The sequence below is a fragment of the Falco punctatus genome (genome assembly GCF_963210335.1).
Source record: "Falco punctatus genome assembly, chromosome: 8".
NCBI classification, from domain to species: Eukaryota; Metazoa; Chordata; class Aves; order Falconiformes; family Falconidae; genus Falco; species Falco punctatus.
The window spans coordinates 3567492-3593080 of record NC_137588.1 but is presented as its reverse complement, the minus strand read 5'-3'; the positions used below and the strand labels follow the sequence as shown (position 1 = coordinate 3593080).

The 25589-nt window shown below is 38.9% G+C and overlaps 1 long non-coding RNA gene across 1 annotated transcript in view; it reads left to right on the top strand.

Annotated features, from left to right (window-relative positions):
- The window catches only part of LOC308068756, a 105474-nt gene that overhangs the window by 68295 nt on the left and 11590 nt on the right, over positions 1-25589 (top strand). The window contains exon 3 of the long non-coding RNA XR_013930120.1: positions 380-23968. This is a non-coding gene — a long non-coding RNA (uncharacterized lncRNA). The remainder of the gene's footprint in view (positions 1-379; positions 23969-25589) is intronic.

Genomic DNA, 25589 nt, shown 5'->3' with positions numbered 1-25589 from the left:
TTCCTTGTACTAGATTTTTATTTCTGCTCACTTCTGCCTCTAAAAGCTTCCAGATATGCCTAGAGACTCTTAGAACAATTTCTTAAATACTGAGATTGCAAGATTAATTCAAGCTCAAACTCTTATTTTGTACTAAAAAAAAAAAAAAGAAAAAAAAAAGTAGCAGCAAAAAGCCACATAAGCCACATTACAACACAAAAATCTGTGTCAGCCTTTAGTAATGTATTTTGGACATTTTGCTTTATATAATTTTTTGCTGTCACTATATTACCATTACTGCACTATTTCACGCCATATGTCTCAAGCAAAATACTATACCCAAAAATAGTTACTCTCATATTTTGTTTGGTAACATCTTTCCCCAAAATTTCTGTTACAGGATGGCTGCGCTTCCCAGGGAAGAGAAATTCCCAGATGCGACTAGAACAGAGAAAGCTAAACAAACAAGGCGTTGTGGGTCCAGAGTCTCAGCAGTGCTTGTCAGAACTTCAGAGCGTGCAGACAGATTCAAACTGCCCATACCCTTTGGGCTTTGGGGATGGCCAAACATCTTTGAGTCTTCCACAGCCAAGAGAGGCCGTCTGAGCATCTAACAGCACAAAATCAGCCGTAACATTGGGTTACTCAGCCATGGCCTCTTTTAGTGGAGAGCAGGAATATCGAGGGATTGCCTGGGGATTTTTCTCAGCAATAAGATAAAAACCCCCAAACCCCAACCTCCAGTGTTATTGAGAAACCGCAACTGTAAAAGTAGTTCGGGTAACACTTAAATTTGTGTTCCCAACTTTCACCGTCAGCCTTGCGCTGTAGCAGCCTAGCATTCTGTAGCAAAGAGCACAGACATGCAATCAAAAGCTGTACAGAGCCAAATTATTCCACTTTATCCGTACCTTTTAAAAGGCTCAGCCTGAATTCTTCAACAAATCAGACACTTGTTCTCATTCTATGCACCAACCTAAACAAATCTGTGGGGATTTCATGCTTTTTCTACTTTTTTTTTTCTATCTATACGTTTACGTCAAGTTTATCACAACAGTTTCTAAGCATCTATGCTTAATTTTGTAACCAGCACTATAGGATGATCAACAACAAATTCTCTTAATTTTAGATCTGATTATCCAGCACCCATCATTTTCTCCTGAAGTGTTATCCACAAAGAAATTTAAAAGTAGGAATTAATATGGTCTCAAATTAATTTCCCTAACCAACCAGATGGCCTAATTATTGGCACCAAAAGAGCCAAGATGGAAGAGTCCTTGTACCAAATTCAAAAGCCTATGGCATATAGCATCCCTTATTTATTTTTCAAGTCTTAGTGGAACTCCGAGCATTAAAAAAACATGTGGAGAAAGTTCTTTTTAAATCCCAATACTATTTCTGCTCTCTTCCAAAATGCAATGTATTAAATAAAAAAATAATTTTCAAAATCAGCTGGTTTATATGAAGCGAATACAATAGAACCAACCTACAGATTTTTTCCAATGCAAGTTTTAAGTGGACAATTAATGAAAAAAGCTAATGTAAATACCACTCCAGTGCCCCTTTCCATCTGTGACTCACACTTTTATGCAGATGCTTATGAACTTCACATCTCGACATCCTGTAAAGCCTGCAGGTATTCTTCCTATTCTATAGATCTGAAGAGTCAAATTATGGTTTTCTCAAACCCCTCACCCCTTTTTTTTTTTTTTTTTTTTTTTTGTTGGTTGGCCTTTTTTGGTAAAATTAAATAAGACTTTAAATAAGAAAGGTTTGATGTTTATGTAAGTAATGAGGATTTTTGACATTTTTTATAGCCTTCCAGCCCTCTGCAGTCCAGCCAAACCATAACAAAATCTTCCAGTTAACACCAACACAGATGCACTATCTTTCATGAGTAGCACTGTAAAACTACAAATTAAGTAGAAGTACAAAATTAAAAACATCAGTTAAACATGTTACCTGCAACTTTATGTTTTTCATCTAATGGCTTTGAAATCACCAATATTTGTTTTAATCTCTGATTTTCCAGCAGGTTAAAGCACAGCAATACAAAAGGATTCTAGCTAATTTTACTCAGTCATAATAGCACTGTCTTAATTTAAGTGAAAAGACTTCTCCCGGCTGGGGTAAGGTAGCCTCCTCTACCTTTTCTTCTTGCTTCTTAATCGTTTTGCTCTTCCTGACTCTGACCAGATCCTACCAAGAGTAAGCAGGAATGGTGGCCTGCTGCTCAATGGCTGGTGTAATGTAACTGCTCTGATGCAGTTTTCGCTTCTCAGTGCAAAGCAAAACCAGTTTCTCAGTTTCTGCATCCTAACTTCTGGATAATATACCTCAGCATGCTGGGAGGTTTGATTAACATGTAAAGCCTTGAGACTCTTTACCAAAGGCAGCAGTGCAGAGTAGAGTTTTCCAAATTGCATTGCAGGTGAAAGCTCATAAGATTTGCTATAAAGCTACCTGATCATCAAAAGCAACAGCTCCCATTGGCTTTAGTGGATTTAGCTGTAGCCCTGAATGAGCACAATCTCATTTATTAACATCCTTTGTTCATGGCACCGTTGTTTTTCTCTCTGGCTAGTGATTTTCTCTGCTGCTTCTTTTCTGATATGTTCCATAGCAGGAACATTTTCACAGAGATAAAAGTTGTTATCTTGCCAAATTGAAACATTCAAAGGAAGTAATCATTTATGACCATAACCCATGAGCAAACATTTCATGATTCCTAGGTCATCTGCATTTGGGTTAACCTCGAAAAGCTCAGTTAAACTTTCTTGTGCTTATAAAGTTGCACAGAATTTTCATGTTAGGACACAGTACCATACTTTTCACTTCGTGGTTTGTCTTATTCAGAAACAGAGGATATTGCTTAGATCTTGCAAAGTTCATCTGAGTGTTTCAAGGATCGATACAGTTATATTCAACAGAGTTAAACATTTCCCCTCAAATATCCCCAAGGGGAGTGGGCTAAAAGCGTCACTGATACTCAGAAGCTTCCTGTCTCTCAGTACCAACATGGCTTTACTCAGATTTACTATTGACTCAACTACTGTGGGAGAAGACAGTAGCATGGTCTGGAAACCACCTGAACTACTGGGTTCAAAGCATAGAGACCAGCAGTGTAAATCCCAGCTGGAGGCCAGTGACTGGTGGTATGCCCCAGGTCGTGATACTGAGGCCAAATTAACATCTCCACTAGTGATGTGGACAACAGGACAGCATGTACCCTCAGCAAATTTGCAGAAACATGACTTGGAGGAGCGATTGATACAGTGGAGGATTGAGGTGTCATTCAGAGAGACCTGAACAGGCTGAAGAAATGAGTAGACAGGAATGTAACCGAGTTCAAAGGGAAATGCAAAGCCCTGCACCTGGGAAGGAATAACCCCATGCAGCAGTACAGGCTGGAGGCTAACTGTCCTGAAAGCAGCTTTGCAGAAAAAGACCTGGAGGTCCTGGTGGTCAGAAAGCTGACCACAGGCCAGTGATGCATACTTGTGGCAAAGAAGGTCGAAACTATCTTTGGCTGCATTAGGAAAAGCATTGCAAGCAGTCAAGGGAGGTGATCCTTCCCCTCTACTCTGCCTTGGTGAGACACATCTGGAGTGCTGTGCCCAGTTCTGGGCTCCCCAGGGTGAGACAGGTGCACAGATGTGCTGCAGTGAGCTTAGCAAAAGGCCATGAAGGTGAAAGGATGAGAACATCTGACTTGAGGGGTGGTTGACATTTCTGGGCACATAGAGAAATAAAAGACATTCTATTCAAACAATACTTCTTTACTGAGAGGGTGGTTGAACAATGGCAACTACCCACAGAGCCTGTGGGGTCTCCATCCTTGAGGATGTTCAAAATCCAACCAGATGCAGTCCTGTGCAATCTGCTCTAGCTGGGCTTGCTTGAGCAGGAGGTTAGACTAGAAGGTTTCCAGAGATCCCTGCCCTGTTTTGGTTTCCATCACATGATATTAATAAACACAGTAACTCCTTTTGCTGGAACAAATGTCTTTAATTAAAAAGCCTGAGATCAAAACTACCTATATTTTAATCTCTAAATCACGCTTTTCTTTGCAAAATAAAAGAAACTGAGGGTTAGAAGGTCTTTACAGTGAAGTATACATGCATCCACATAAACATGAGAGTTCTTGCTACTAAATTTGCTGTGATGTGCCACTGCATGGTTAAAGGCAGAATAAATTTACTATCTCTCAACACTAAAGAACGAAGAGAAAAATCCCAGACAATAAAAAAGCCAAAAATGTTTTCCTCTCCCTTCTCTTTCTGTTCTTCTCCTGTGAAAATTTTAATCCATACAATCATTTTGTGTTCAGAATTCCATCTCCCTTTCTCTCCTCTAATCCTTTATCTGTTTTCTTTCCTGAAAAATCTTCATTAGGACCTACCTAGGCTGACTGGTGAGAAGCTAATCAGGAAACTTTATCTGTGAGCTCTGGCATTCACTTTAGTTAATTGAAATCTTTCAGGTCTAACAAATCCACTTTTATATCTCAAACTAGCTAGGAGAAAGCCATAAAAGCATCTTTGCACAATAAGAAGAGCTAAATGTTAAGTCTGACAGGATTTGAAATGAATTAAAAAAAAAAAAAAAAAAAGCTGGAAAGAAGTTTAAAGTAGCCTCCAAGTATCAGTGTGTCATATTACTTAGTGTGACATGAGTACTTAGTTATACTTCGTATGAATACGTGGCCCTGGAGAGATGGGAGCACTCATTTATTATGCTGGGGAGCTGTAGCTAAACCTCACGCTTTCCATGGCAATAGACAGCCTTTCACTACAGTAATATTCTTCTGTCACGAAGTAGGCAGCTTTCTACTTTATTGCAAGATTCACTGGATTTGCAGTAATTTCTCTCTTTGAACATCTAAGTACTAATTTACAAAGGCTCTTGCAGAACATCATCCTTGGCACATCATCTTTTTAGCAGAACAACTTCTAAGAATTGGCTGCTCTGGTCTATCTCTAGTTGGAGCACTGGAAGTTGAGGATATCCACAATAATAAGAGGTAGAAAATTGCCATGTTAAAATTCAAACTGATGCCTACTTACTTCAGATTCCTGCCTGAGCAAATGCTTCTGTGGATGAGACTGGAATCTTTGCTCAAATAAAAGTAATTTTTGAAAGGTTAATGTTTTAAAGGTTCAGGCTGAAACAATAGCCGGTCAACCAAGAAACTATAACAATCCCTTCTCATTTGAATGTCTTTTTTTGGGTTAAGATTTGGCATGCAGTAGGCAATGTTTGCCACTTTGAAGTAACTCGGAGCTCAGGTACTCGCCAGTCTTACCAGACCATGCTTCCCTCCCTCCCCTCCAACAGAGCAGCTCTTCAGGTGTTTTACCTGTTCTTCTAGGCGCTATTCCACTGGGACAGGGGAAGGAAAAGGAGTTCCCTCTTTGCTAGAAGAGCTCAGCCAGTGTAGTTGGGCTCTTCTGCTCAGGCACCTTTCTGCCAAACTAATGACGCTGAACTTCACATTGGTCAAGTGGACAGGAGTAGGATATAACAACAGGTTTACTGTGGGTAACTAAATACAGACAAGTGAGATTTACCCTGTTCTTATCTATGGCAACCAGCAGTATTCACAATTTTTTTTCCCCACTAAGTAGTCTTACTGTACATAATCTGGTACTTAGACTTCTGTACACAAGACCTTTTAAACTGGTGACTGTCTTCTAATCACTTTGTTACCAACTATTAAAATTCTGAGTGCCACAATATCTCAAAGTTTCTTTCCTAGGGTTCCTATGATTGTATGTCTTATGTTTCTTTTTAAATTAGAAATTTAATTGCAGAGAAAAGTTTGAAAAATTAGCTTTAAAAATCTCAAAGGAAAATTATGGAACTGTGTCACAAGGGGCTTCCTTTAAAATCAGCATTTTTAAGCAAGTCTCAGCATTTTGAATGTCTGGCTTCAACAATATTGCTTAGCTGTACAGCATAAGAAAATTGAGTTTCTCTAGAACCAGCTCGATAGTTTATGTTTCAACTCACATTTTAATTATTAACTAACACGGTTTGGGAACATAGGTCACTTAAGTTTCTAATTTTATTTTTTGTAAAAAAATAACATATTCAAGGTTCTGATATGCCTACTATAAAAATTAAGGCTTAGCCCTATGAAGTAGTTAGTTCATCAGATTTTTTGGCGGAAGCAGCAGAAACCTGTTTCTCTCCTCGTGTTACTGTTGAACTTATATACCCGCTCATGTAAGAATGCAAGAATCTCTTCTCATCCACACCTTCAGCTCAGAGCCTATGAAGAAAGAAGACATCCTTAGGCTTGGCTGTGGTGGGTGAAGTCAGAGCCAAGCAGGGCTGGTGCAGCCCACGCCGAGGGGTGCACAGCGCTACCAGCGCTTCCCTGGAGCGCCTGGCTCCTCTCGGCGCTGCTTGTCATGCTGGTGTCAGAGCCCCGTAGCGCTGGCATCGGCGATGGAGATTCAAAAGGCAAAAGGGGGAGAAGGGAAGAAGAGATCCTCTATTTATTCTTCCATTAATTAGAAAGAAATACTCATTTTGCCAATTCTACATTATAAACAAAACTAAATGCACTTCCCACTGAACTTTGGAGAGCTGTAAACTACTAATATTTCAAACCTACAACTCACAGTGCAGTGAGCGCAGTGGAAAAAATATATCTGATGAAACAAGTTTTAGAAGAGTCAAATATCATTGTTTCCATGTAGAGAAAGAAAAGCACCAGCAGAAATAAAGGAGCTTGCCCCTGCAATAGTTATGGGCCAAGAGCTGAGGTATGTCTTCTTGCAGTCTAACTTTATACATATACTGCAAGAGCTTGGGGCACTGTCAGGCTTCTCAGGGCAGGACATTAATCTCTCTGCCTTAAAGCTGTACATCAGCAGTATCAAGTTTCCTTTGCACCCTAGTGTGCTCTTGGGGAAAGACACGCAGGTTGTTAAAAACTGAGGTCAGAGTAACGTGATGTTTAAATGTTGGGGGGAAAAGGCATCTCACACTACAGCTTTTCTGGAGGCATTATTATCCTCCATTTCTTAGTAAGACTTTATTCTTGTTTCACGCGATTAACGTTTTCAAACTGCCACAGCAAGCTTCAATAAATGTAGCACCAGTAACCAGCAAACCAGCCTCCAATTTAAGCTTATTTATTTCCCAGAGTAATATCTCCTACTACAGGACCTAGTGCAAAGCAATAGCAATTTCTATTCATAACAAATGTTTCTGTAAACTAATGTCTATATGTGGGGCTGTTTTGGTGCCTGTCTCCCCTTGCCTCTGTTCTTCCCTTTCTTATCTTTAGCTCAGAGTATCTGTAGACCATACCATAGGTTTTAAGAAAATATCAAAACAGGGTATGTTAAAATTGGTGGTAGAAATGTATGTGTGGAGGGAGAAAACCATCTACAGTAAGCTGATTTAAGCAATCCTTCTGTAAAAAATCATTTTTTCATTCTACTCCAACTCCAGCCCTATATCTTGGACAGATTTTTTTCTCAACAGATAGTAGTAAACAAAAAATACAAAGATTTTTTTTTTAAGCAAAATTTTACACAGCAAGCTCACTAAGTGGAAAAAACATACTTGTAACTTACACTCAAGTAGCATCAAGTGGCCTTTTAATACACATTTGATTAAGCGTATTGCTTTTTTTTTTAAGAAAGAATAACTGTTCCACCACACATGTATGCAATTCCAAAGCTAATGTACATATATTGATGGGAAAACCCTGGATGTCTACATGCCACAGCAACTCTTATTTGTAATAATGCTACTACGGGCTTTTTCCTCTTAGACAACTGGTTGAACCAGGTGGCTACCAGCACACTTACAAAGATTATCAAAATTATGGACTTCTTCCATAGTGAAAAACTGAGTGACAGCCTTCTGACACCACTAATGGCATTTGAGTTCACTTCCTCCAGTCTTTATAGATGCAGAATACCAACCAGCTTGCTGAATGAGAGGGTTTGGTTTCTGAACCTCTTCAGCACTGTCTAAGACAAAAAGTTGCCAAAAGCTTGAAACTTAAAAAAAGCAACAAACAAACCAAAACCAGAACAAAATCCCTTGTGATATTGTGTGTGTCTCTCTTCTTTGGAAAGAGAAGTGTAATATGAGCTGGAGAAAAGCAAGAGTTCACACCGTTACTAGCACTATGTCGATCAGATTCTAATTAAATTTTCTGTAGAACTGCATACCTAAAAATAAAAAAAGCCAATGCAAATTAAAGATACTTTATGAAAAGGAGCAATTTCTTTTGTTAGCTGGTACCCATAAATGAGCAAAGTTTACAAATAAAGGTGTATTTTGGTTTCACAGCTCTAAGAACTTAAAAATATCAGTATTTTATAGTCCCTGAGAAGAGAAAGCTTATAAAAAAACATTGCCTCTGAGCATCCCATCTGTAGCTGTACCTCTGCCTGCCCCAACATTCACTGAACTTCTAGCAAAATAGCATTTCTGTTTACAGACAGGCCTCTTATTAAGTTCCCACTTGTCATAGCATCTTTGTGAGAAGTCTGGAGTCAGAAGCACAGTAGAAAGTCAATGACTTTCACTGGTGTTTACGCCGGGGTTTTTTGTTGTTTTTTTTTTTAAGAGCACAGAATTCACCATTGAGTTCTTCCCTGTCCTATACCATGCCCTAGGTGGATGAGGTCCATCTGTCAGGCTCAAAGACATCCGCAATCAGCAGGCATATTTGAGCTGACAAAAGGGTCAAGGCTCAGGAGCAGAGTACTGCTCACAAAGGGAATGTGGCTCTGAATTTGCAGACACAGTTAAGGAAAAGTTCTGGTGTCAAAGATTTGTGCTGCTGCCCCTGTGGGAAATAAGCCAAACTAATGAGGAAAAATATTGAAAGATATTCCGTTCTCCAGGCTCTCCTGTGCATCCAGTTTTCTCTATTTCAGCCTATTAGTCTTCATTCTGTGTCTCCTGCAGCGGCCTTTGTCAGCACATGAATAATTAATGTTAATAGTCTCATCAACTTCAGGGCATAGTGCAAGACTCATTGAGCAAATGTTGGTTGGGCTTGTCCTGCCTCATGATGAAGTCTTTTCTTTCACAGAAGAGATCCCACAGAAGAAAAGCTGTGGTATATGTCTTCAGTATTCCTTAAATGGGTGAATGTAGCAATAAGCATTACGTGTATATCTCATGGCACATAAAAGTGGCCAGATCAGCTATTAAACGCGAACATTCAATGAATACTGAACACAACATAATAGCTGGTTTAACCTGAATTTAATGTCTTTAAATCCATCCAACAAAAAAAACATGATTGTTTTTGTTGTTGTAACAACACATGGTATCGTAATGCCATGGATATATTACGCTACCCAGCGATTACTTCAGAAATTTTAAACGGAAAAACCAGCGGAACTGTTTTGATCACAAAGCATTTCTTACATATGCCCTTACGGGCTTGTCCTCAGAAGATGTCAGCACAAAACAGATGAATGAGGAGAATGTTAGTTTTGTTATGGCTGACTACTACTGCTAACAGTAATACAGACTCTCACTATTGCCCTGGACTTTTTCTACTTTTTAATCCCTTCTTGAATCCGTAATGGAAAACTAGAGTAACAATGAATGTTCCCCTTTTGGCTCTGACTGTAAATGAGGCACAGATAAAGCAAGCCCCAAATCCTACTTCTGATAAACAGACCACCAAGTCAGGCTGCAAGAGGCAAATGCTACTAATAAGAGAGATCAGTGAGATACATCTCGTTTTTAAGTCCCAGTAGGCTTTCCTCCAAAGTGAAATACAATTATGGTTAAGTGTAACACCTGAAGTTCCGCTTAAGATGCCCATTTTATGAAAATGTGACAAGTTGTGGAATGCCAATACAGATGAATAAAATGCCATGTTATTCCCCAAACTACTGTGAATTGTGTCCATTCATTTTGTTAGAAAAATCTAGAAAATGTCAAAATGAACAGTCAGGAGTTTCATGGATTCTGATACATGTAAAAAGAACACCCAAAATAAATCTATTCTTACACCTGCCAAGAAACAGTAAATTCACTTGACCACAACGAGAATGCACAAATAACAAATTGCCCAAGACCCCAGAATTTCAAAATGGAAATAATTTAAAACCCCAGAAGTTTCTAAATACGTGAAACAAGTACATATAAATCTATTAATGAAAGACTTATGTAATATTATTGTGTCTTTTTCTTTTTCATTTAGCATAAGCATAACAACGTGATCTCTAGGTATGAAGACCCATTAAAAAGGCTTGAAAAAATAATTTGCTTTAAAAGTGATCTGTACTATTGGTGACACTTTTCAAGTATGGGTACATTCTTCACTGTGGAGTAGAATGAGTTAAACTCCCGTGTAGATTTAAAACAGGTCTAAATTTCAAGCAAAATACCTAAACAATCTGACCAGATGGCTATCAGTTGTAGTGGAAAAAAAAAAGTATATTCAACAGAACTGGAGGAAACGGCACATTAGCCCATTTTCTGGATTAAACTGGAACCTGCCTGGCAGTAGGACACACGAACATCAGACCCGGCGTATGCTTCGGTCTGTTCCTGAACTTAAAACCTTAGTCAGGGTCTTTGTTTTAATTTTGTGAGTCTTCACACAGTAGCAGGAAGAAGGAGACGAAGAGAAGAGAGGGGCAGCCGCTGGGCAGGAGCACTGCCTGAAGCAGCCTGGGGCTCACTGCCACAGCCCGGATCGACGGCTGGATTGTCACTGTCCCCTAACCCGGAGGAGAGCCCAGGCTCCTGCTTCTATGGTGCCTTACGATGCAGTTATGAACAGTCTGCTGTTCAACCCCACAAGTATTTGGCTGCTTTGAATTGCTTCTTTCCTACATCCCAGTACATAAATAAAACTAGCCCACCATAGGCTTTTCTGGTATGCTTTAACTGGGTAAACGTGAATTGGCTTAAAAGTAAGAAAAAAAAATAATTGAGAGGCAGGTGAGGAAATATATTGAAATTCACTTTGCCAGCTTAGTATATAATGAATGATGAAAGCATTAGCTTTAAGAAGAGAATTAGTTTCATAGTCCACTACAGTGAACATTTACTGGGGATACTTAGAAGAATTTCTTTGAGTAACTGAACTAATACATTTTAATGAAGACAAGTCTGATATTTGGGCTCATACAATTAAAAGCAAACATATAGCATATTTAGCAAATTGAAATCCTACTTGTTTGCTGTATATAATACACATTTGTTTTAGCAGTAGTTTGTCATTTTTAAACTATGTACCCACATCTACTTTTAATTAAAGTTCTAAACCTGTTTTTTTTCTAAATTTAAGCAGTAACCATAGCACCAAAAATGTAGATGTAAAAAATATGCCACAATTTATTAAACAGTCTAAATAATCAGCAATTTAGAAATAGACTCAAGCCTTATCCAGGAAAAACAGGCCCCCCTTCCCCATAATCTAACATCCCATTGAACAGAAGGCAGCATAGAAAGTTAGAACAAAGGAATTTCAAAGTAGATGGTCAGCAGGATGCTGGTTTGTCATCGACTGGACCATCAGAACAAAGTGGCTGATATTTCAAAAATACAATAACTACAAAAGGTGATCATTCTTTCAGCTGTTTTTATCTGCTTGTTACCACTTATCACGCACACTGGACTGTTATCTAGTGAAAAGTTGTGCCAGTTGGTCTCACGGTCTCATGCATCGACTTTGCAAGCACCCAAGCAAACAGACGACTCCCTAACCTAACTCCTGGAATGACACATTTGCTTTAACACTCCCGCAAACACGCAGGCCCTAACAACTAACAAAATAAGTAAAGGTCTTAAACCAGAGCATATTGGCACAGCACTGGTCCTTCAGCTTCCTTTCCGGTTTTCCATGCCAGCCAAGCACAGTGTGTAACACCTGTTTTTAACATACCTGATTGTTTCTACAGCCCAACAGACCCTTTACCAGCCCAAAGCAGCCTTGCAATCTAAAGTTAATACCCTTCCATTTCCCTGCAATACAGAGTAAGTGCCAGGCTGCCAGAGTTTCCCTGTAAGGACAGGATTTTCCTCTGAAGTCCCATTTATTTAGACAAGCGGAGAAAGTGACGTAGCAGCACGACAAGAAGAAAAATGATGCTAATTGGGTATATGGAAAAATCTCCATGCTGAGAACTGTAAGGCTTCATTATCTCAGAGCACTTTTCAAGTTCTAAAATACACTGTAGAGTATTCAAACGTAACCTGCTGACAGACCAGGCAGGTCTGGTAGAAAAGCAGGACGACAGCGCAGTAGGCAGCAGCACAGTTAGATTCAGAGGAGATGGATAACACAAACAGCAAACAAAAGGTGCTATAGAAATAAAATACTGTACCACCCTAATTCTATAAAAGTGCAAATCTCTTGTCTGTGCCCTGTTGGAATACTAATGGAATTCTAGTAGAAAGAGTGGCATAAATGTTGTCTTTACTCCCTACATTCATCTGCTAGTTAAGTCATGCTGCCTCATTCCTGTAAGTCCACCTATACCTGTTCCAGTCTGGCAGAATTTTTTTATATATATATATATATGTATGTATGTATGTAATGTATGTATGGTCGTTCCAAGTAAAATCTCTAGTCTCAATTTAGCAATCACAATCCTAAAGTCCTGTGTGGTAATTTTTGCACAGAATCAAAAGTGTTTCCATCAGGCAGGCAGTGGTATGAGCAGTTACCTGAAATCACAGGATTTTTCTTTAAGAGAAGTAAATAAGTCAAGCAATGTTGATTTAAGAATTCCTCCTTTATGCACTATAATAAGTACAATGCTTCAAACCCCATGTAACAGCACGGCTGTTGTGGATCATACATTGTAGTATTTTTTGCAAACTACCCATTGTGTCTGCCTGGATGATGCTAAGCCCCGTATGCTCGGGTTTGGAAAGCAAATTGCATTCAACCTACCAGATTAATGACACTTATAAATAAATAAAAATCTACAATTTACTGTTAATAGAAGACCAGCTGGCATCCTACTGTGGAGCTGAAGGTGTGGCATGCACTGACAGAGATTGGTGATAGGTTGCTGACTCATTTTTCATTTATTTTCTGGGTGGTTTTCAGCATGAGGAGCTTGCAGTTTATGATGCAGCTATCTGTGTCCAAGCGTTATCTCACCCTCATAACAGAAATCAGTAATTAAAGTTTAATATGCAGCTTCGAGACTATCTGCATCTCTCAAGAGGCCACTAGAAGGAAATTAGCAAAGAATGATGCAAGTTTGCTAGAAGGATTTGATAGCCAATTCTAATTTCATCAGCTTTGATTGGGAAATTGAAAAGGCACCTCTGGGGGCACTAGCCATGTGTTTCCTGCAAGTTCCTCATTTAATTAAACAAGGCACATGGCAGATTTTGAACTTACTCAGTGTAAACCCCTGCAATTGCCATGGATTTGTCCTGCAGAAGCTCCTTGCTCTATTCCAATATCCCAAACTTCCTAGCAGAAAACACTGTCACACAAAGCCAAGCAGAAGAGCAGACAGACAACTGAAATTATATGCTGATTAGATGCCAAGAGAAGATTGCTTCTAATGCCGTGCCATGCCAGCGACTGAACAAGATAAAGCCCTTTCAGCTGAAACAAGAATCAGTTTGCAGCACCTTTGGTTTTTTTGTGCAAGAGCAAGTTTTACTTGAAATGTTATTCAAAAGGTTCAAGTGTTTTGCAAGGTTATGGGCTTACAGAAAGCTCATAAGTTTCAAGAATACTTCACCAGCTCTTTGAGTCTCATTGAGCTCAAGTGATGCCAGTTTCTTACCTGCATTATTTATGCCTTCTGCTGCTACCAAGCCATTTCTCTTGATGCAAACCAAGCAATGCCAGCGAATTAGCTTTGTACCTTGCTAAGATGTCATCTTCCCACATCTTTCAGTGCTCTCAGTTTACAAAGCAGCAACCAAAGGGAATATTTCTGCATCCTGGGTATGGAATACATACCTCAGAGATGTACCTATGGGAGGTTTTCTGATGTGGTTAGCAAGAGGACAAGAAGGCTTCTTTAGCCTGTTTTATACTTCCATTTCTTCTAGTTCAGCCTCTGTTACGAACACCTTGCTGCTGCATGTGACTACAAGTGGCTATTTTAGTAGCTAAAGTCCTCTACAGAGGACTAATTTAAAAATCAGTTGTTTGGCATAACACAGAAGAGATGCAGCATAGGGTCTTTAGGTTGTAATCTCTTTCACAGAATTTTCTTTTCTGCAGGCAGGTTTAAACTTCTAGATTTCTGTTCCCTGCTTTTCTGTATATCAGGAAACAATGAAATCCAGTTATACTGCAGCTGCACTCTTTTCAAGCACATAATGGTACTTGGAATATAGAGAAAGAAGCTGAAATTAAAACAGTGCAAGACAGATTAAAGAAACAGGACTGATTTGAAATGTGTAATGGTCCAGCAGTCATTACTCTACCCCGCATCAGGTTTTGGAAAATAAGCTTTACTGCTGCAGGCCAGACTAGTAGTTGAAAGTTTGCCTGGTTTGGAAAGGAACTTATATTGCTGTAATGCAGATCCTTGGCTATGAAAAACCAGTTGCTAGCTTTACGTCAAGAAAGCTTCATTCTCCCAGGTAGCTTGAGTAAGGAAGTTTCAGGTGTCAGCTGCTAATCTGAGCAAATCAATGTCATTTTGATTAGCGCTATGTGAATTTGAAGAAAAATTGCCAGGTTAGCAAATTCACTTTTCTCTTGAAAGTCCCCATGTGTACAAGCTTATGTAAGCTTAATTAAAGTCAACAAAGTGCAACTTCTTTTTTAAAACAATTTAAGTACCTTTTATTGGAGTCTAATTAATGATTATAGTCACCAGGGTAAGTTTTCCAAAAAATCAACAAAAGACAAAGGGCCTTATGCCATTCGTTGTTTATAGTTATGGAAAACAAACAACAGTCCAGAGAGAAAGCTTCGTTTTTATTTGACACATGAAACTTCTAATGAATACAGCATTTTTGATTCTAATGGGGTCACTGATTTTCATTTCAAATATAAAAGGCTTATGTCAATACTATTAAGATTAAATGTCCCAGAGAAGTAGGAGCAGAGCAAGAAATTTTGTAAATTATTATTTATTTTTTTTTTAATAAAGAGACATGCATGCTGGTTTGCTTTTCTTTGTTCTGGTAAATGCTTCACTTTTTTCAATGTATTCTGACTGTAATACAATTTGAAGGAGGGAAGGGAATGAAATTATTAATTTCAGACTTTTTTTCTGGCTGAGGAAAGGAGAAAAAAATAAAGGTTTGTTTTGAAGAAATACTCTTTTCTCCAGCAAAGGGCTTCTCCAAAAAGTTTCTGAACTTCAACAGAATTTGTTTAAAACAAGTTATTTTCTTCAGAAAACACTAGTTATTTTGATGATGAAGGTGCTGCCTACCAGAAGTGAAGACCAAGGAAGATATCACACTGATCTGACTCAATTTATCTAAACGTGTTCATCCGTATATCTAAACAGTGAATCTCAATTGCTCCTGATGCTGGCTGAAAAAGCGAACCTTTCCTACTGTGCCAGGCTGCAGGATTGTCCGCAGAACCTGAGGAATTTCTTCAACATCCTTAAAGCATCAGGAGCCATGACTGGCAGGAATAAATAATAACCGCACAAAATGTTCCAAAAGACAAGCTTATCCTCCCTTCAGGCCTTCGTACCTCTCCTTTCTGCACTGGTGGTGGTCTACTCATTTCTGCTTGACATCCCTTGCTTTAGTCCCATGATTTCACTCTACAATACAGAGCATGGGCCAAAGTGGTCATTTGTATAGGGAGGGGAAACACTTAGGAGATTGTGATTGATTTTTTTTCCCTTGGCCCTTCAACAGGAAGGTGTTTAAGACTCTTGCCTTTAGTCTCAAATTCCTACCTTCCCTCTTATGTCTTCATAAGAAATTCTAATCTGACTCAACAAGATGTAAATAAGAAACGATTTGCATAGCACTGCTTTTCATTTCATCGTCTTACCTCTTCTAATTGCTTCAGCAATGATGACGTTATCTGTTGCTAAGCCCCTTGTGTATTTGCAAGCTGTCAGTTAAGCAGGCACAGCAAAGCCCACCCAATGAGCCCGGGTACCCAGGCATCCGACTGTGTTCAGGTATGTGTGCTGCCTGCAGCTAGTGGAGATGTTTCTTTCCATCAAAAATTTCTGATCCCTCAAAACTGAAGTTCACCAATTTTCCTTCCTCTCTCCAACATCATAAGACAATACTTTGAAACAGTTAATGTGCCAGAATTGATTACTGCTGTGTGCTTACTTTACACAAATAAGTTACTTAAAATATATTAGCCTATAAAATAGCTCTTGTCGTTCTTTCTAACTCTAAGAACCCAGCTAATCACACAGATTTATTTGCGCGGTGAGCCTTCAAGCTGGTTAATTAGTTCATTCTCCATATTTGTATGAGGGCACCACTGCAGGCAATAAAAGAACTTGCAATAGGTGGCCTTTCCTAGAACTTTTCCCCCCACTCCTTCTGGTGAGACTTATACTGTCACTTAATATTACAGTGTGTGTTAGGGGGTAATTTTATTGTTACCTGCTTCAAGGACAGTTTCATGAAGGTGAAAAACTCCATAACCAGAAAAGTTCACCAAGGGTGCAGACATTCTATTTAAACAGCAACATTATAATTACCCAAAGCTTGCTATTTCATATTTTTACTTAATGTTTGTCGATATAAGCTAGAAAAATTTAGCGTAAAGATATTTTGTAAAGAGCAAGATGACCCTTTGTGTTCAGAGCTGATCAATAACAACACTGCGAGAATGGTGATGCACGAACTCTTACTTCATGCCAGTTTAATAGGGACTAGGGAGGGGCTGTATCACTGTCACACACCGAACAAATAAGCTTAATGCTAAGTTATTAAGAATATTAGAAATAGAACCCTTAAAATTTGTTCTGAAATCTTGCTGGAGTAAAGCTGAAGTTACAGCATAATATTAAGTCACATCACTTAAAAATTGGTTTTCTTCCATTTAAGACTGGGCAAAATGAAATTTCATATTGCTTGGGAAGCTTGGTCTCTTTTTTAGGCTCTCATTTTTAGCTTTTTGTCTGTCCACTAGCAGCCAAACACACATGCAGAACCAAATTCTCTCTTGCTTACAGCATTTCCTTGCGTGTATCCAACACTTATCAGGCCAAAAGAGCCTGGTCTTTATGACAAGCCAGATCATACAAGAGAACCTGACCCACTATCATTGCTATTAGTGTTGTCTATTGACAATTCTAATGCCGCACTCATTATGCTGCAGTGCCCAAGCACCTCTCCCTGCGGTGATGTGCAAGCCCTTCTAGAAAAATATCTACCAATATTGCTGCAGGAGACTGGTTAACATCTGCAGAGAACACAAAAGTCAAGATCATTGCTTAATAAAATAAAAAGATTACTCTCAGAGTGAGGAAAGGCCTTTTCTACACAAACAGTGAAATAAAGCCTTCGCAAGCCTCCTGCTGTCGGGTACCATTTTGCGGAGACTGCAACATCTGAGGTGTTGGAATAGCGAGGACCTGGCAGAAAGTCTGACAATGAGCTACCATACTGTGGGTGTCAGGAGTCACACGTCAGCAAAGCAGCATTCACCAGCTGGAGGCCCACCAATGCCAATTTTAATTATAAACTTTTTTTTCAAATAGAGTTCACGGTTTATACAGGGTACACTTGATGCTATCAGAGCAATCGGTGGCATGTTATTTTCTTAAAAATAGAGCTGTAAACATAACATGACATATTTTATTAATTCAGAAGAACCATAATCTTTCACGGTCACTTTATCAAGGATTGTGTCATGCCTTATCCAGATGCACAAAGTACCTAATGATTCCTTCTGTACACATAGCTGTTATCGTCCACTATACCTCTGCCTTTAGGCTCATGATTATTACTTTTATGCTTTTAGTTCCTACAGATTTAATGTCCTTAGTTCTACAAATTTAAGTACATGCACATGGACCTAAACGTAGATTTGAGTGTTTGGTTTTGGTTTGCCAGAGAGGTTTTTCCTCCATTTCACATACCTTGATCCCATCGTACTCATGCCACAACTCAGGAGGCAGAGAATGCACGTGAAAGGAATTGGCCAGCCAGTTTGTGATTTCACCCATACTTTCAGATTCTCATTTGGCAGGAGTGCAATGTTTTACTGCTGCTCTAGACTTCATTTTTCCTTCTTTATTTTATAGCCATCCCTCTTCTTCCAAACCAGTGCTGTAGTACATTTAATTACGGAATCCATTCTAAGCTTTCTGTATGAACCTTAGGAAGGTCTTAAAAACATCAGCTCCTTCATATATTTACATGGGGTCTGACAGTCTTCTGTGTAAATATAGCTATATATGCCTATGTATATAAAACTATATATACATTCTTTTGAAGCATCTCATTAACATACTAATGAGACATTAGAAATAACAAATAAGAGCTTAGGAGGTATTGTTTTCCTGGCACACTGATTAATTCTATTCACCAGAAAATGTCTGCCCAATGTGTTATCACAAATTATATCAATTCCTCTTGCTACGGTAAGCTAGTATGAAATTGCAAGCAAAGCAGGCTGTAGGTAAGGTAGTCTCCTGACACAAGCTGCTTAGTAATACTTTTAGAAACTAGAATCCGGTGTAAAAATATAATTAGCATGTTGTACCCATTTTTCCGATGAATTGGAAAATGAACAGTGTTGTTCACCTACAGTGCACAGACCTCAGGCATTAATTAACCACTTCTTAAACTGTCTGTTTAGATTAATGGACAAAATTCCACTAGAGATGAAAACTAGCTCAACTACAAAATAAAGCGTATGAGTGACAGACTTGTAATCTGCATTAAAAAAAACGGAGGAGATATGAATGAAAGGACGAAGGCATATCAGATATGTGCTGTCAAAAATCTCTTCTAGAACTTGCTTCACTTAATTCCTTTATAACACACTGACAGGGATGATGTATCATTTAGTACTTTAAAAGATCCTTCAGCAAGCCAGAAAAGTGATGAGCAGTTCTTTTGACCCTGGCACCCAGAATAATTATGATTATCTGCACTATTTAGCCTGAAAGGAATCGGACACTGTTCATGGTCTGTTAGTTCAGCTATGATGTTGGATAATCTATACTCACAAGTCATTGAAGGTCACTCAACCTTAGAGTACTTCAAACACACTTAGTTAGCCTTTACTGAATAGTAAAGTGCAAGTGCCCCATTTCTATTGCTATGACACTATTGAAAGGCTGGAACTGCTGAAGGATGAAAATAATTCCATTTTATGTCTGCTCTGTAGAAAGATTTGAATAAACCCAGTTGTTTGGTTGGACAGTAAATATGAAATACCTGCTAGGATGTTCAGAGAAGTGAAGACTAAGCAAAAGGAAAATGAAGCTGAAGAAAATTAAGCTGATTCTGTGCAACTGATTAAAGTGTTACCAGAACCTCCCCCTTCACCCAAACACAGAAAAAACCCAATTTTATAAGCATTCTTTAGCTACGACTTTGTCTCAGTTGACTAACAAGGACAGCCACATCTGGTTCTGTATACGTGTTTTCTAAACATATAATAAAAAGCTAGTTTCTGGGTTGTGCGATGAAAGCATTTTTGTAAAACTGGAGTCACATAGGAACTTTACGGGCACCTTATAATTACAAGGGGTGTTTTTAAAAGAAGGTAATACAAGAAATGGACCACCAAACCACTAGTTTTTGTTTAAACATAAACAATTACATTTTAAAAACACAACAGACTGTCTATCTCTGTCGACCTACTTGATAAATGTCTGGAAATTCAACAGGACTTCCGCCTAGAAGAGAAGCAGCCATGGCATCACCACACGAGCAGGGAAGAGGCACACCAAACCAGCTGCTTTTCAATGAGAGGGCTGCCTAATTGATCCAAGCTCACTGAAAAGGACAATACATTTTGTGGCCACTTTGGGGAGAAGATCCACAGATCTTTCAGAGATGACATCTCTTTTTCACTGGTTCATACATATAGAAAGTATCATACTGAGCAGGCACACGAGTATCTATTCAAGACCAACTTTTACACTCTAGATTTGACCAAATAAAATTCAGAACCAAAGTTAAAAGATTACACGTACTTCTCCACTGCTACAGTGACATAGCCTTCCAACTCTGCCAGATCAATATTCTCACACTGATACAAAATTAACATTAGAGAGCAGAGACTCAGCCCTCAGTATTGATTTTAGTCCTCTCTGTGACTCGAGCCTGTTCGTAACAGCAAAAACCTTCTAAATGTATAATCTCTTTACAAGTACATTATAATCTTTTAAGACTGTCACAGAAATACATTTTCTTTGCTATTGTGTAGTCTGTTTCTACATGAAAAAAAACCCAACCAGGGTAGGAAAGATGCAGACTATATGCGATTTCAGGAGACATACCTAACTCCCCAGGTACTTTTCCTTCTGAAGTTAGAAATTTCTTACTTGAAAATCATTTTTATTACATGCACAACTGCCAACTTGCAATATTTTCCATTCTTTTAGCCTGGCTGAGCCAATGCTGAGATGAGAGCAAGCCTCTTCTTATTCCGTGTGTAACATCTCTAACGGCTTTGCTCACCAGGTTGTAACTACTGAAACCATTGTGGCAGATGTGAACAGCCAGGCAGCTCTCAAACAACCCTCATCTAGTGGCACAGAGAAAATTTCAGCACAACCTCAGTCTAAGTTGGAAGTGCCACTAAGAACAGTTTGAGGATGTTTTTGCTTCTCTCCATAAGTTTAAAATAGTGGAAGATTACTAGTTCTTTGTTAGGTGTCCCTCCCCCACCATTCCTTATATGTTAGGTTTATGAAAATCACAGTCTTAGAATAAAATCCTGAGCTGAATTTTTTTTTTTTATTTTCTTAATCCTATCTACATCCTCAACATTCATTGTAAAATTATTTCTTACAAATAACTAAACTAAACACACACGTAGCTCTGCTGAAGCTTTACAGTGGCAAAATGGTATATTTAAATCAGAGGCAAAAAAAAAAATAAAATCAATATACAATTATTTTTTTATACATCTATGTTATTCAGTTTTCCTTTGGATTTCTCTATTAATCTTGAGTTAATTTTCTTTATGCAATGGTTATAATACCATTATTGGTTTTGTATGTGAAATACTTTAAAACAGAAAGAGTATCAAGTATTTTAATATAAGGAAGTCTATAACCAGGTAACAGATCAGAGCTGCATATTTCATTTTTACAACCCAGTAAAATTACATATTCTTTAGTTTAGCACAAATAAATCATGCTGTGGTAAAGAATGTTACAAAGAGCTGCCAGACAAGGCTGTTGGCATTTCCTTCCCCCCGACCCCCCCCCCCCCCCCCTTCTATTTTAAGCAGTACATTTCCTGTTTTACCAAGGATCTGTGATCACTAAGGAAAATATCAATGCCTCAGCATTTATCCCACAGTGCCCATGCTCACCAAGGCTGCATCCTTATTAATGAAAACCCTTGCACCGAGCTCAAATTCAGCAGCATGGACTGCTCTTGAAAATTCAAGCCTAGACCCGTACTCATGACAACTTTCTAGTGAACCACCTTAGAATAGTGTTGGAAAAAGAGCTTATGCAGATTCACGTAATGCTTCATCATAGAAAGATTTTTTTCTTCACAGTAGAATAAAGAAGGAAAAAGTCTGTCAGTAAGAACTTTTCGGGAACTGGTCTCTGCTTCTCACTACTGGTCCAAAATGAAACTTCCTAGCATTAAGTGAATGGCTCATGGATATACTGAGTTTTCTGGAAGTATTATGATTGTTTTCTCAACTTTGAGTTTCTTACATGCCACAGAAATTTGACTGTTCCACCCCAAGTTTCAGTCACTGCAGATTAAGAACTAAGGTGAAACCAGTAATCCTCAAAACCAAGACCTTTTCCCCAAACTTAGGATGCAGGAGAAGCTCATGACAAAGGAGGGATTTGATTTGTTAACACACATTCTGCAGTCTTTATCTGAAGCTTGATGCTTCTTTTCCTTCCTCATTCTTGCTCATTAGAAATCTTCCTCAGTTACTCACTCCCATAAAGTTTCTTAACATCAAGGAATAATAAAAATTATAAACATCAAATGTAAGACACAAACAGAAATGCACCTCAGCACAGAGATGACAATTGTGCTATCCTTGCACTGGGCAAAACTCAAATCAGTAAGATCTTAAGCAGGGTTACTTTCTCATGCTTACTTTCCCATCATATTATAAAGAAAGGAATGTGGTTTTTCAATTCTCCTGGTCTATCAAGCACCTTTGCCAGTTTTTAGATGTGTAGACAAAAACTGTTAGGTCCCAGAAGCTTCCGTTATGGTACCAGAAAACAGAAAGCTCGATGACAGCAAGTTGATTCTGAGCATCTTTCTTCTCAGCTACCCTCAAAGAGTAAATGGTTCAGAAGGTACGACAGCTACTGAACACAGCGTGATCTTTAATCCCATGATGGAGCAGGAGACAGTTTTGCTTAAATATGGCTTTGTTTATATAGTATCAAACTCTTCATGCAAAGTTATAACCCTATAATTGCTCTAATGCCTTATTTTCCAAGCCACCTCCAACCTGAATATCACCAACTACAGTTGTTTACAGCAAACCAAGTTAGAGTTATTAGGATCATAAATAAAATTAACTAAGAGGGGAAAAAAGAAATCAGAAACTGAAGCAATATCAATGGAATCTAGGGATGTCTACAGTAGAGAAACAAAAACCGAGCCTAAAAAAATGAAGAGAAAATTTAGTTTAGGGTGGTAAAGCATTTGCACTACAGATACTAGGAAAAAATTCAGATTTACATGGAGAATTTGATTTACAGTCATAACTGGATAAGATTTACAGGCACCAAGCAGAGTAAACTGGATGAAAGACAGATATCACCCTCAGTCATTCATCCTATAAAGAGTATGATTTTTAAAAAACGTAAAGTATGTTTTTTGTTCCCTAAACTGATGATGCTCTAAGTGAGAAATATTTATTAAGATAACAATCTTATAATGGATTATAATCTGAGGGAAAAAAAAACCAAAACAAAAACCTCTGGGACACAACCCTTCTTAACTTCCTACATAGTCAATCATAATTTGAGAACACGTGACCCTCTTAGAGCAAAATGAGCTGATGCTGTCCTTTAAGGATGACAAAACTCCTGGGAAAAAAAGCAGCCTTTGATACACTTGCTATTTCACCCATTTAAGAGCAAAACTCAGTTTATTTCTAACACACTGCCGATATCCTTGTCAGATGTTACTGGGCATTAACATCTTAGCTTATTTGAAGAACTTTGTTTCCTCACTCTTCACAATACTTCACGTGGCTTATTAATGCAATTCATGATCATCTCTTTTAAAAAAAAGGAATTGTCAATTACTTGTGACTTTTGAGTAGACATGATTTTTGACTAAGTGGCCAGTGTGCAACAAGGCTGAATTTAGACTGTCAAGCAGTTGCATGTTTATCATCAGATTTCATAGAATCACAGAATACCAGGTTGGAAGGGACCTCAAGGAACTTCTGGTTCGACCTTTCTTGGCAAAAGCACAGTCTAGACAAGATGCCCAGCCCTCTGTCCAGCCAAGTCTTAAAGGCATCCAATGCCAGGGAATCCACTGCTTCCCTGGGGAGATTATTCCGAAGGCTGATTGTTCTCGCTGGGAAAAATTTTCCTTTTGTATCCAGTTGGAATCTCCCCAGGAGTAGCTTCTAGCATAGGAAGCAGACTAGAAGCCTGATTATCAAGAGTTATTCTGATGTTCTGAAATCTGCTACCTGTGTTCTATCAGACAACTTGGACGCCTTTTTAGGCAATATCAGTATAAAATACATTCTGAACTAGAACAGACAAGAAATAGCATAACAAAGAATCTTATATATGTTTGATGCTTGTAACAGATAATCTGCCTTCTCCTTGACTACCAAAAGTGTTGGGAAAAATGAAAAATCTTGATCCAGCCTTACACTGTGACAATTGCTTGCCGATACGTGCCGGACAGCCAGGTAGGCATACCTCACTGTTTTGCTGTCAGCGCTGCTTTATACCTTGGCACATTTTCCATTATTCTCTTAAACTCCAGACAGGGTGACCTGTGGTTTTAGCAGAAGGACACCTTCAGCTGGCGTTTGTGGCTAACAAAAAGCTGTCTCTGCACGCAGTATCACAGAAAACTTGTTTTGCTTTTTGCCTTACAGAGTGTTAGCTACAAACCCTGTCAACAAAAATTGCCTGGTTATCGCTAGCAGCACAGACACACTCGGGTTTCGCTTTGCTGAAGGGCTTGCCACATGGCAACAGAACGGTAATCTTGCTTGTTTTCGCCGGCGGGGGGAAGGAGGGCTGCCATGCCACATGGCACTTGGAACTGCTACCACACACAAGCCATTTACACTTAGTTTACTGGCTTGCAAGTTAAACTGTATTTTAATGCAAACATAAATGTAGGTTTCTGAGTTGTTAGGGCAGGGTGACTTGTTTCCTGAACAACTCTGCCCCAAAGCTGTCAAGTGAAGACTTTTTCAATTCAATTGTGCCAAGAGAGACACGAATCAGGTAAGCCACCACAAGTTTCCATCATTAAGAGTCAAGTTGCCCAACGGTTACAACATCCTGAGTTTCAGCCCCTTGCTAATTGCTTTGTGACTTAGGAAATTCAGACACTTTCCCTCACCGACGGCTGACACTGCGGACAAGCGTGGCAGAGCAGAGGCACATGGCAGTTCCATGGCAGTCTGTCAGCCGTGCTGTGTTCTCCGGGGACAGCAGCGCAGACCTGTAATTTTTTAAGCCCTTGACAGTTACAGAAGTCTTGTGCTTCCCCTGCTTCCTCTGGCAGAAATAATAACACCTCTAAGAATGGACAAAAGCTTGGAAAAAATGTTCTATATACTTCTAGGTTGATTAATCAATACTTAATTATTTAGATGCTCTAAATAGCTATCTTTGGTTGGCACCTGTACAAAATGTGTTATCATCTGTCAATAAGGGCCAACAAATCAGATTGCAAGCATGTAGCAGGGCATTGCTGTGTAGAAAGAGTTTACTCCATTTGCTGCGCTTCACCATTTCATTTCATCAAAGGTGTTTATGTCACGCTTAATGAGATAAGGGACAGCAGAGGCCTCAACAGCGGGTCTTAGACAGCACTGTCTGATAACTCAAGCAAACTGGGAATAAATACTGCTTTGCAGAAACCATTTTTTAAAGCCTTAATAAAGTAATCGTAGGCCTTAGTAGAAATTGGTTAATTGGATCATCTATGTTTTGTTCCAGGAGTAAAATTGTGTATTCCTATGATTAATTCATTAGAGTGTGTTTTTACTGAAGTTAATTTGATAGTTCTGAATCAAGGCATCACAATGCTGACTGGCTATTGTGCTTCTCCAGAAATTATGTACCAAAGCCTCTCAACATTTCTGCGTTGTAAAGTTCCCTCAAATGATCTGTTCCTCTGGATGTAACAGGGATCTTGTTGATTATGTCTACAAATATCTTAAGGGCGAGTGTCAGGAGGACAGGGCCAGGCTCTTCTCAGTGGTGCCCAACGGCAGGACAAGGGGCCACGGGCCCAAACTGCAGCACAAGAAGTTCCATCTGAACGTGAGGCAGAACTTCTTTCCCTGG